The sequence below is a fragment of the Ctenopharyngodon idella genome, chromosome 6 (genome assembly GCF_019924925.1).
Source record: "Ctenopharyngodon idella isolate HZGC_01 chromosome 6, HZGC01, whole genome shotgun sequence".
NCBI lineage: Eukaryota > Metazoa > Chordata > Actinopteri > Cypriniformes > Xenocyprididae > Ctenopharyngodon > Ctenopharyngodon idella.
In genome coordinates, this window is record NC_067225.1 from 32436969 (window position 1) to 32449272 (window position 12304).

At 36.1% G+C, this 12304-nt stretch overlaps 1 protein-coding gene across 2 annotated transcripts in view; it reads right to left on the reverse strand.

Moving 5' to 3' along the window:
* The window catches only part of eya2 (EYA transcriptional coactivator and phosphatase 2), a 42134-nt gene extending 40088 nt beyond the window's left edge, over positions 1 to 2046 (reverse strand). Inside the window, exon 1 of one of the 2 annotated variants that reach the window (XM_051897782.1) lies at positions 2004 to 2046. The gene's annotated coding sequence lies outside the window, so the exon portion shown is untranslated. The other variant, XM_051897781.1, reaches the window with a different exon arrangement.
* Between the last annotated feature and the right edge of the window lie 10258 nt (positions 2047 to 12304).

Sequence of the window (12304 nt, forward strand, 5' to 3'; positions counted from 1 at the left end):
TGTTCTTTTAGTTTCGATGTCTGAGAAACAGCAGTGTGAGATGGGGAATGTTCATTATATTCACAATATGTGAAGTTAGCAAGGACAAAAATAGTTACATTGCATGCCTGTGCATACTGTATGTTATATAATGAGAATTATTTGGTTTATCACTATAATACGACTGAGTTGCCGTGCATGAGTCAATATTTCTTGGATTTGTTTGTGGTTTTGCAAAGTCATGACGGTGGTACAATCCAAAGTTTAGGATCAGTATTACATCTGCAACAAATGAAGCTGATTTTGGATCTAAGAGTCCAATCCAGGATCACTTTAACTTTAGCGCTGAAGACCTGGATGGATAATAATTTGGAATTGTGCAACCGTGACCTGTGTGAATGTATTGAGCTCGGGGACGATGAATGCTTCTCTTTAGCAAGGAACCCTAAAATTACCTTATTAACTTCCCGACTTTAAACATCACCTCAGCGATTTCAGAGTTTCAGACAGCCAAACACTGCTCACATGAACAGACACATATGCACAAAGACTACTAAAATATGAGTAAAAACAATTACCAAAAGTTATTGCACAGATGTGGGTAAATTAAATGAAGAATGTTTAGATATGAAAAATCTAAGTATTTTGTTTAAGAGCCTTCTACACTATTAAGAAATGTTTCTTTGGTCTTTAATAATAGAGAGGGCCTTTTCAGTACTGCATTATAAATGGCAGGTAGTTAACTCAAGCAATATTTCACAGCATTTTAACCCAAGAGAATAAGTTAAAATCATGTTTAGCTTCCCAAGATATAAACAAAAATATGAACAACATTCATTGCACATTTATGTTTTGCCTTAGTAGCAGATACCAGTATAAGTCAGTTTTTGATAGGGATATTTTATGCCTGCTTCATAGGATAGGGATGTCAATTTTTAACAACGTGTTTCTGTTAATGTGTTGTTGTTCATTTGTGTCTCAATATAAAAACAGAGGTGCTTTTTAAGGTTCTTTAATGATACAAATTACAAATAGAACTGATTTTGAAGCACTACTACTTACAAACTAATCTTTAATTGTTTTCAAATTATAGTACTTTTTAAAATTAGTGTTCTGTTTGTAAAATGTGTCTAAAATATGAATGGCAAATTGAGATTATTATTCTGTATTTAGATGCTTTCAAAACAAGTTCTGAACCTAATGACCATTTAAGAGCCTTCTCTTGATTTTTAAGTGTGTGGGACACTTTCAATGTGTTCATCTCAGCTCAAATCAAACAAGCATCATCTAAACATTTTAATTTTGTTAGTGAAAAATAAAAATAAGAATTTGAGATTTGTTTGACCTAAGAAAAACAGAAAACACACTAAATCTAGCCCTGTGTTATTTTGTCTGCACTCTTTTAAAAAATATAGTTGCTCTATGGTTTTAAATAGGCTAAGTTTGTGCTGTTTCATTATAGTTCTTCAATGTTTTGGTTTCGTTTAAAGCACAAAAAACATTAAAAAGGTTCTCCATAGATCTAAGACTGTAACGTTTTTTTGTTTTTTTTATCCGAGTATGATCAGATATCTGGATCTTTATGTTAACAAACGCGTCCTCGCGCGATCCTGCTTTTTTTTTTTTTTTCGTTTTTAATAAGAGATTTTCCGATAACCGTAGGCTATTACACAGACAGGAAATATAAGCGGTTTGTTATGGTCAAAAATACAACACAGTATCAGTGAATAAATGATGCACTCACCATATCTGAAGCAAAGCGAATGAAAAATCAGCTGTAAGTTCAGCAAAGTTTCCTCTCCATCCTGCGTGACGCGTGTTTATCAAAGCGCCGACAGACGGATATAATGACGCATCCCGCCGCTGCTTGTTACATTCGAATTTTTAAATGTTTAATGATCCGGTTGCGCGCGCGGTGAAGATCGCAGTGTGTTCGAGAGCTCTGCAGTGTGTGTCTCGCTCCCTGCGTGTGTGGCGCACTCGAGTGCGCACTAATGTGAAGAAACGTTCAATAAATGAGCGACCTGAAGTTCCTCCTCCTCCTGCTCATGTCCTCAACACGCGCGTGTAGCTCCACCACAATGAGACCATCCTGCTCTGTGTGTGTGTGTGTGTGTGTGTGTGCGCGCGCTAATTTTTTTTTTTTTTTTTAAATGCACCTCACAAATATAGTGAAACGTGGAAAACAGACATAAAATAACGTTTTGAATCACTTTCTAATGTTTTATAATTCAGCCATATATTTTATTGTTTAAATGTTTTTAAAAATGCAAAAAGTGAATCAGAATCCTCATCCAATGGTAAACAGCTTAATTAACACACTTAACGTCTTGTGTGGGAGCTAGGTTGAAATGTAGGGGAAAGAAAATATCATTAACTCTGTATAAAACCAATAGAAGTCAATGGAAGGTCCATGTGAAGGAGAGACATTTATTCATGTTCCAAAGAAAGTTAAAGATGATCACATTTAAAAATTGATCATTTTGTCCTTCATTATGATGGCAGTGTTCATGGTGCATTTCAGCAAATGTATATTTGCACAAATTAGTGATGTTAAAAACGTAACCTGGAGTCAAATACAATGCATGATTCTGAAATAATAAAAATAACTGGATAAATATGCAGATTTCTGTTCCTCTTTTGTTGAGTTCCCTTTCACAGCGAGCAGTAAAGCGAGTTTCCCTATAGGTTGTTTCAATTCAACAGCAGTGAAAAGAGAAGGATAAATACCCAGGTATATGACAGTTTACATTTACATTGCATTTTGATTTGCATTGGAGGGGAAGTGGTGTTTCTTTAAATCATTTCATTCTCAAGTGTTTATAAGTATGTACTTAAATGTAAATATAACTTAAGTGTGCAGTAAAAAAATTCTCTTTATATTGTCACACAATTAAGTGTAAGCACAATTATATTGACTGTTTAGGAAATAGATGTCCTGTCTCTTTAAGAAAGTTGATCTTGTGTTCTTTGTTTCAGTTAGATAAACATTATGGGAACGAACTAAATATTCAAGACAGGTCGTACAAGTTATGTTAATGACATTTCCTTTTTTTTTTTTTTTTTTTTTCTTTTTGGATTGTATAATTTACCACTACATACCAGATTTGTGAAGTGAGTTTGAACAAGTTTACAAGGCTTGTAAAAAATCTGATATGAGATTTGTGTGTGAGCGTCTCAAACACTGATTCTGAAAATGCCTTAAAGCTGTATTGTTATGTGTCAAATATAAATGATCCCAAAACACAAAATGGAGGACTGGGGCTAGATGTCACATTTGTCAGCGACTACAGGGACCTTGAATCAAACATCTAATTAGGCATCAAATCAGTAGCTTTATATGTTGAGGTCAACTAGCTTGTAAATCATATTTTTATAATATAGCTTTTTGCAGTTAAGACTTTAAGGTTTGTGCTGAGTTTCAAAAATAAACTGGTATATAAAGCGTGACAACTAGCCCCGGTGTAATGTAATCAAAGACAGAAATCACCTTTAATATCACATTGTTGTGGAAGTCGCTGTAGCAACACCCTATATCTGCGGGTCAAATCAAGTTCACACTATTAATGTTAAAAGAAACATTACAACAGTGACCATCATCTGGTTACAATAAGAAGTGATTCAGATATGTGTGTGTGTGTGTGTGTGTGTGTGTGTGTGTGTGTGTGTGATATGCTAGTGGAGTTGATTTATTTCCAGAGATGGCAACAGTCTGGCTGCCAAGACAGAAAGGTAGAAAGAGTCTGAATAAAGGCGAGCGAGAGCGCGGATGAGGAAAAATCCGGTAACCTTACCTATGACTGTAGTTAAGTAAGGCAACCCAGACACAAATTTGTCTGCCCGTGATTCATTTTTGCGATGAGGGTGGCCGATCTCTGTGCTTTCTGTGGAATGTGCAGCTAAAGAAGAAAATAAAAGCAGCCATTGTCTTTATCTTTATTTCTCTCTTGGCGTTTTGTTGAGCCGGTCAAACACGCTGCGAACAGCAAGAGATCAGGGAGAGTTTCCTCCCAATTCACCAGTTCACTTCTGCCTGCCATCCCTCATGAGCAAAGAACTAGAACCCATTTCCAAAACATCATGTAAATATTCCCCATAAGAGATGAAGTTCGTTTCTATTTAAGTCTGCATTCAGCTGATGCCAACACTAATATTAAAACCTCGAAGCAGTGGTGAATATATTTAGGTGAAAAGCTGAGCATCACATTTATTATTGTGCATACTCCGATGAAACCTCAAAGACTAAGTAGTAAACTTTAGGGATGCACAATATATATCATTATCGGCCGATATTTATGTTCTTTTTTAATGTTATTGTTATCGGCCCAATAAGAAAATTTGGCCAATATATTAAAGCCAATACTTCAGATGCGCACTGTCCACCATTATGGCTTTAAATTGCATGAAATATGATTGAAATCACTTCAAAAAGAAAAATACAGTTAAGTGCAACATGTGCAGCGCAAGTCTGTCATATAAGCTACATAATATTATAATGAGAACATTATAATTGTGTGCCTGGGACATGGCTTTTAATGGTGAGACTTTTGTTTATGTAATCAGACTCTCAAAAATAATATAAAAATTTTGATTTAGATTTATCGGCCAATATATCGGTTATCGGCTTCCAAATATAAAGAATTATCGGTTATCGGTATCGAACAAAATTTTCATATCAGTGCATCCCTAAACACTTTTTTTGTTATACTGGGTGAAACTCTTCACATCCTGATAGCCAGTTTTGGGGAAAGTTACTTTTAAAAGTAATGTGTTACAATATTGCACTACTCCCTAAAAAAGGAACTTTGCATTACTTTTTATGGAAAGTAATGCATTACATTACTTTTGCATTACTTTTTTCTCATCTGGGCTTGGCTTACTTGTGTTTTTTCATAACAAAAGTTCTATTTCTGGCAAATGTTAAGGCCCTTTCAGACCAAAAGTTAAATGAATAAGTCTCATGCTGAGGGAAATGCAAATTCACGCCTGTACAGTAGAGGGCGCAGCTCAAACAAACCTTTCGGCTGTGCTGTCATTCTGAAATTCAGAAGAATAGGATGCAGGAGAAGAAATTTTCAAAACTGCAGCTTTTTCTATGTGGATTGGTCATTCGTCCACACGTAAACGCAGTATCCGGTCACTGAAACTCAACATTTTTGAAAGCTCCTGCCAGGGTGAAGATTTTTAGAAACAGTGTTGTCGTGTAGATGGTGAAACCAGAGATTTTGGCTTGTGACGTCGGAACCGGAACCGGAACCAGAACCGGTAATTATCTTTTTTCCAGGCTTCTGATTGGCCGGTTAGGGTTATATCGCCACCTGTTGGTTTGGCATGCTCTTGACATGCTCTTTTCATGTGGATGCGTTTTTTTTGTTTTTGTTTTTTTTTAACGAAGGAAGAAAAACTCTGTTTATAAAAATACCCATGACGTGTGGACTAGGCCTTACTTTAGCAATAAAAACAAAACAAACAAAAAAATGCTTATTTTTGCTTATTCGTATGGTTGAATTGGAGTCAGCAGCAAAGACATTGCTTACTAAAGTGAGATTAAATACATAAAGTATATTTGTGTTATTTAACATTTAATTATTGCAGGTTTGCGTAATATTCTGAGTGTGCATTTCACAGTCTTTAGTAAATGCCTGCTCACATTTAGTCTAGAACTACAATAACCATCACACAACACCTCTACACTTACTCACGATTCATGGCGACAGGAGAGCTGTCAGTCAATACATGGGAAAACAGAGTAACTTGCGTTACTTATTCGAAAAAGTAACAAGATATTCATCCAATATTCAGATTTTTGTTCTAGAAATGTATGCAAATGAGTGCATTTTTAATTAGATAACACCTCATTTGCATATTTAAACATAACATTTCAGAAAAATTGTAATACAAAAAATGTTTGCAATTTTTAATATAATCAATCAGCTGGGAAAGTATGGTGAGATCTATTAGTTAATTTTTTTTATTATATTCACCTGGGGTGTCTTGCCTTAAAATACAGTTAAAGGTATATTTCATGTATAAAAATTAATAGCTAAATAGTGACATAGTAGTATATTTAAAGTATAATGTTAAGTTTACTTAAAGAAAACTTGCAAGTATATTTGCAGTATAAAACTACTAAACTAGTAGTTTACTGAGAGTATATTAAAAGTGTACTTTAATAAACTCAAAAAAAGTGCTACAAGTATTAAACTAGTAAACTATCAGTATACCTATACTATAAGTTCACTTCTAGTATAGTTGCAGTACAAACTAAAAACATAGATGTAAACTAGTTGTACAAAATAGTACACTTACAAGTATACTTTAAAGTGTACTTGAAGTATACTTCTTTTTCATAAGGATAGTGATGCTTTGCAGACTCTGCTCTGGCTGTGCGCGTTCATGTGTTTTGAAGGAGGCGTGGCTTTGGAGACGCTCTGAAGGGAGGGTGGGATCTAATGCTTTCAAAGCTAGCTTGCTATTTCTAGCCTCTCTGAAATCACCTACCCTACCTTTAATGCACTTGAGTCTCGGTGCGGCACTAATAAACACAGTAGAGCCCTTCACAGCAGGCCATTCTTCTGAACTAATAAACTCTCTCTGTCTGTCTGTGGTGGTTGTGTGAGTAGTTAGTGCAGTGTGTGTTAGTCCTCTAACCCCTCACACACAGTTTGCTCCTCTCTCAGCGCGCCCCACTAGTGCCCCTTTTGTCAGTGGAATGTGGAAATCATTTCCCCCTTAATTTTATAATGGAGGTGGGGGGGAGGCCTCCCTTTGGTTCAATTTTCACCAACACCATAAAAAACAGCGGTCGTAAGAACAGTGCGGACATCTGTTTTTTCCATTGCCAGGACTTTAATGATCAGGTAATAAAAGTTTCATTTGACAGAAATTACAACAGATGTTTCAGCCGATAAAGTTCAGATAGAAGCGATCTCTCTGGAGACCCTGCTGACCCGACAGACCATACCGCCACAACAAAACCCCTTAAAATCACTGCCTATGCAGTCAGATCCAGTTTACTTCCACTGCCATGTCTACACACTAAAATAGACTAGGTTTTCTCCTTTTTTTTTTTTTTGCAGCTTCTTGACTTTTGAATTGTCTGCAGGTCAGGATTTGTGTATTTCTAAACCCTGGATTAATGTTCTTATTTGCATATAATATTAACAATATTGAATACACAAACCTTGTTTGACCATTTTTACTATTTCCTTCACATGCATGCTAAAATAATCAAGTTTCTGTGACTGTACAAAGTGCATGAATGTTTAATGAGGTTAGCATTGTTTAGTTTATGAGTGGTTTTCTCTTCCTAAACAACTTGCTATAACATTCTAGCATCATTTAGCAATGCAATTTGGGTTTTCACTGCTGATTCTCTGAAGAAGCTTGAAAAATATGCGGCCTCCAAATGTGTCCTTTGTTTCCCATGTAATGAAGGATAACAGATGGATCCTTCATGGCCCTGCCTACCCCAGAATTCATTGAGGGCCGATGACGACAGGATTTTTGAGAGAAACTGCCGAATTACACTTTTAAACGTAAGTATTGGGTTTAAACTTACTCAAATATCTAATGATACAAATGTAAAAAAAACAAAAAACTTTAAAAATTGGTTCAAGTGTTGGCATATCTTACTAAGAAGCGATTATATGTAGTTTATACTCTTTATTATATGCAGAAATGGACAATTGCGAACATGTTTAGACAGATTGTGAACCCTGTTTTGTGTGTGTCCCTTTAAATGCAAATGAGCTGCTGCTCCCAGCCGCTTTCCAACAGAGGGCGGAGCTTTAACAGCTCGCGCTTCGGTTGCTCAACAACAACAAAGCTGGAGAATCTCATGCAGCCAAAATGAGGATTGTCAGTAACGGTGTTCAGCCTTACATTGTTCAAACCGGAGTCGACACTGATGGAGAGACTCAGGAAGAAGTTACAACTTTTAGAATGTTTCTGAATGGTTAGTGGATAAATTTATGTAGCTGCTGTGGAGTTGATTCAACTCATCGACTAGCATGTGCCGTCATGTTAATCTTTTGTGCAAATCCAGCGTTGAATTGACCCTCGTTTGTGAAGCAGTCCGGTGTAAAATGACGGCATGATAACAACACTCTACAACAACTCTTTCTCTTCTCTAAAGCAGCCCAACATGGCCTCACCCCCTTTGTTGTGTGTTCTTGGGGGCGGGGTTTATGTAAATTTTGCAGTTTGTGATGTCACTAACCCAGGAAGAAGCTCGTTGTAGTCCCTACCAGTCGTTTTGTACTCCTTAAAAAGTGATTTCTGAAAAATAAAATATCTCTCTTTGCATTGAACTTTGAGCGTCGTAACTTTGCAGATGTTGTTTATGCTTAAACAGCAACATTACACACTAACTAAAGTTAAAAAAGTTAAAAAAGTGAAATCATAATCAACCACCCCTTTAAAATAATCTGATAATGGGCTTAAGAAATGTATTTTTCTCAGAAATCTGAGTGAAAGGTGTGTACAAATCTATGTTCTGGTATGTAGGCTTAAAAACAAATGAAAACACGTTTCCAAGTATGTTCTGTCATATATACACTGATTCAAGAGTGCCTTGCAGGAAGGTATTTGATACAAACACAGCGCTATTATCCCATGAACTCGTATTCAGTCTTGTCTTGTCGACTGATGTGAAAATGCCATTCTGGAATCAGTGAAACATCACAAAAACAAAGACATCCACAACAGATATTGAATAGACACTAATGACGCAGACAAGAAGAACTGATGAAAATTAAAACCTTAATCAGTGTCAGAAGTCATTCTTTACTTTTGTTGTGCGTCACATTCATATTCATTGGCATTTTGGGCACGATAGGCTTTACACTGCCAAAATATTAGTAACATTGCATATATTTTTCAGTAGTTTTAGGGCTTTCCCCACCCCTAAATATAGAGATTTTAGGTCAAAACTTGCATTAATTAATAAAAGTATGCAACTGTCACTATTTCTTTGACATTTCCACCATTTTTAATCATCTTTTAATGTAATCTCTCTCAGTAGTTTGTTTGATAATAGCATGCACAATAATATAGTTTTAGAGAGAGTACACCTTCATTACACGGGCATGACAACTTTCTAGAAATATTTTGTGTTAGCTATATATTTATAAACATATATGACCAATTCAATATTTTGTTCTGTTATTTCAGTCTGAAGATATTTCAAAGAATTGATATTCTGAACTGAGATTTTCATGGTTTTCTTGGAGATAGCGTTTGATTGACACCTGTTCTGGCCTGTTGAAATTAACAGCCCCCAGATGATTTATAATAAACCCGGGCCACGAGCAGTCTGAACGCTTTACGACAGATCAGGACTGTGTGAAAGTGCGAGTGTGTGTCTTTCACAGCGCGTCTCATCTCTTTTCCCCAGCCCAGCCCCAGAGGTGAGACAGATACGTTCACACATTTCATTTTGTGGTTCCCACGGCAGTCAAAAATGCACCTGACCCCGAGGCTCTTGTACTGGGGGATTTTTTTTTATATCCTGCTCTTAAAGGAGCAGCCATGACTAATGCATGTTTTACTGTCTCCATTATGCTGCTGGATATTATGAAGTTTCATGCAACGTGACTGGATGTGTGTGTGGATTCAGCAAAACACATCCTCTGTCATGTTTGTCTATGTTTGATATCTATGTACGTCTATGAATGTATGTGTTTTAAAGGGGTCCTTGATTATGATTTCACTTTTTTAATTTTAGTGTGTAATGTTGCTGTTTGAGCATAAACAACATCTGCAAAGTTACAACGCTCAAAGTTCAATGCAAAGAGAGATATTTTCTTTGACAGAAATCGCTTTTTAAGGACTACAACAAACGGCTACAATGAGCTTCTTCCCTGGTTAGTGACATCACAAACCCTAAAAGTCACATAAACCTGCCCCCGAGAACACACAACAAAGGGGGTGAGGCCATATTGGGCTGCTTTAGAGAAGAGGAAGAGTTGTTGTAGTAGAGTGTTGTTGTCATGCCGTCATTTTACACCGGACTGCTTCACAAACGAGGATCAATTCAACGCTGGATTTGCACAAAAGATTAACACGATGGCACATGCTAGTGGATGAGTTGAATCAACTCCACAGCAACTACATAAATTTATCCACTACCCATTCAGAAACGTCTAAAAGTCTCTCCATCAGTGTCGACTCCGATTTGAACAATGTAAGGCTGAACACCGTTACTGACAATCCTCATTTTGGCTGCGTGAGATTCTCCAGCTTTGTTGTTGTTGAGCGACCGAAGCGCAAGCTGTTAAAGCTCCGCCCTCTTCTGGAAAGGGGGCGGGAGCAGCAGCTCATTTGCATTTAAAGGGACACACACAAAAATGGTGTGTTTTTGCTCACACCCAAATAGGGGCAAATTTGACAAGCTATAATAAATGATCTGTGGGGTATTTTGAGCTGAAACTTCACAGACACATTCTGGAGACACCAGAGACTTATATTACATCTTATGAAAAGGGGCATAATAGGTCCCCTTTAATACAAGTTTTTGTTTGTTTTAGGTATAGTTCACTCAAAAATCTCACAGCGTATGTCAGCGTATCATGAAGTGCTTCTGTATAACTTCTCCTTTTGCGTCCCACGAAGAACACAGACCCAGCTAACAGGGAATGAACTTCTTTACTTAAAATGTTAACATAATACATTGTTCATTATAGTTATAGTTGACGTCCGTCTAACATGTTTCATAATGTTCAGAGAACATTCAAAAGCTATGAACAAGCATTCTTCAGTTACGTTAATAGAACATTTGTTCAGGGTAATCTGGACTTTATTCTTAAAACGTTAGCACGAAAATGAAGGTATAAAAAAGGAACGTTTTATTTCGGAAATATTTTAGTTGGACATTCGTCTAAAGTTTTTTAAATGTTACTGCTTGTTTCAGAATATTCAGAGAACATTCAAAAGTAACGTTCCCATAATGTTTACAAAATGATCAAATGGATTCGTTCCATTAAGGTTCAGAGAACATGAATGAACCTTTTCATAATTTAACGGGAACGTTAGCAAAATGTTCTGAGAACATATTTTTGTCAGTTGGGGAAACCCGAACAACAAGAGGGTGTATAAGCTCAATGATGATGGTATTTTCATTTTGCTTGTTCTCGTGTGTGTGTGTGTGTGTGTGTGTGTATGCGTCTATGTATCTGTATCCTCCCCTCGGGCATAGGCGACTGTTAGGAAATGAATAGAGGCTGTTCTCAATAGCTTTGTGTTTCTGTTTGTTTGTGCCCTCTGTAAGCTGGGTGTAGGTAGGAGGGTCTCTGAGAAAGATGGCGTTTCGCATGGCCACAGGCGCTGAAGCATTGTTAACCAAACAATACAGCAGGTCCTGCATGGCATTAGCACGTCTCTGTTTAAGAGCTGCCAAACAACAGTTGCCTTCCCAACAGCAGCGCAGGCCTGCAACTGAAACTTGTGGGTAAACCTTGATTTAAGAGCTCGCAATCCATTCGCAGGAAATCTGTTATACAATACGTCGAAAAATAGGAGTGAAAGCAGCAAACATGTAATGCTACTCCATTTTTATATTGGATAAATGTTATGATAAATGATTAAGTGCGTGCGTATTTACGTTGATCATTTTGATCATATTTAAATATTTAAAAAAATTGTATTTCATTTTTATATTATTTGTAATATCTTTATTTTATAAACATTGTAGTTTTTAATATTTTTATATTGTAATAATTTCAGTTACTCTCCAAATTAATGTAGAAACAACTTCAAGATAGTATATTATTTAATGACATCTTTTTATGAATGAAGGCCAGGTATTGGTATACAGGTACTGATGTCTCTATGAAATAGATAAAAAAAAAAAAAAAAAAAAAAAAAAAAACATTAATTATAGACATTCAACATTACAGTATAACTGAAATCTATCAATTTCAACATTTATTATAGGCTTTAAAACTTTTAATTTAAGTGAACTTAAAACAATCTTCACATAAACCCATTATAATAAATGTCATATTTACCTGTCTAACAGGTAGGAAATATACAGAAATTGAATAAAGTTATCAAACACTTTACAGCCTTCACTGAATAAATGATAAATTAAATATAGATTAATCCTTATTAAAGCTACAATTTTCTCTGTTACGTTCTTTAACATTAATGACAGACATCACAGTTTATTAGGCTGCTGGCACGCGTTTTTCTGTGCACGAGTGCATTCACAGTATGGAAGGCCGAAAGGTTAAAAAACACATGAATTTTAACACATTAACAACGTGTAAAATATGCGTATTTTACACATTGTTAACGTGTTAAAATTCACGTTTTTGAACCTTTT